The following is a 1,533-nucleotide window of genomic DNA, read 5'->3' on the forward strand; positions in this document are numbered from 1 at the left end:
ACATAACTTTCGTTATGTCTATTAAATAATCTTCTAGCATTTGCATAACCATCAATCTATAAGTGCACCAATTGCACTAATACATGACATTTTAAATCATTTTCATGAGATCAAAAAGATTCTTTCTCTGTGTTAAGCAATCTCAAAACCATTGGGTACTCAATGGAATTGCTTTAAGGCATTTTAAAATTCTTCAAGGTATTTTCTTATAACTTCATCGTCTAGTTAGACATAATAATCATTCATTATGCATATTCAAGCATTTCATATATTGCCAGAATGAAACAAGTCTCATTGCATCCACCACTGAAGAATATATCTCCATTTAATAATGTCAGGATTTTTGCGAAACCCTTTATTCTCCGAGGCACAAATCGCACTTTATATCTTACGATTATACTTTCGCACAATGATTCATTTGTACCACACTGACATTATATTTTGATCCATGAACTATAAGATCAAAAACATCACTTTTCTAAGTGAAACAAAATATACTTGAATAGTGCCAATCATTTATCTATCCACACTATATGACAGATTCAAATTTAAGATCCTCGTAACCATTTATAGCATTGAGTGCTACTTCATATCAAAGATACCATCGACGGTCATATTGATATCGTTTCCAATACGACATAACTTATCGAGATCTCTTCATTTATCATCATTTTCAGGTACCTCAACCTTTACCAAGGTTTTATGAATGGTTATGTCATAGTGCTCTTTCAAAGCACTTACCTCATTATCATGACCATTTTGATAATTTGCTCCTCTCCTTCCTCAAGGGGTTTTCGGTGCGGAACTGGTAGTTGAGGAATTCATGGAAGTGGTAGTGTGGTAGGTGGTAGTGTGGTAGGTGAGTAATTTATTTTAAAGATTTTATTATAATATTCTTTTTGCTAAGTGTCTTAATCTTGATATCTCTTTAATATTATTTTTTGGGGTTGCGGAATTCATGGTAAAATGTAATAATATTTATTGTAATATTCTTTCGATAGTTGTTTTTAATGTGAATATTTCTTTTAATATTATTTATGATATATTCTAGATATAACATATCTTGGGTTCTTTGGTACATATATAAATTTTCCTCCATTAATTGTTCAAATAGTTTATATCTTCCATAGATTCTATCCAATATCGTAAATATTCGTAGTTCATTTTAATCTGAATTTATTTCTAAATCATACCATTCTATCCTTTCGAGGTCTAAATCATGTAGGTTTATTTCATACCATTCTTGATTTAATATATCCTCTGATTCGTAGTCATTAAATATTTTTCCCATATTATTCTTCTTAATTCAATTATTTCTATACCTTTAAGTATATATAAGATTAGAGTTTCATAGTGTTTTATCATTTCATCATGCATGTATGTAGTCATGTTCGTTGTTATGCAGGGTTTTATTTTTAATTATTCATTCATATCATATTCATAATCGATTAAATTCATATTAGATTATTATGAACTAGATTATTTGTTTATCATGTTCTCCTGTCACTACTAGCATCGTACTTTAGCGGATAC

This window comes from Solanum tuberosum, unplaced genomic scaffold (assembly GCF_000226075.1).
Source record: "Solanum tuberosum cultivar DM 1-3 516 R44 unplaced genomic scaffold, SolTub_3.0 scf00593, whole genome shotgun sequence".
In the NCBI taxonomy this organism is placed as follows: domain Eukaryota; kingdom Viridiplantae; phylum Streptophyta; class Magnoliopsida; order Solanales; family Solanaceae; genus Solanum; species Solanum tuberosum.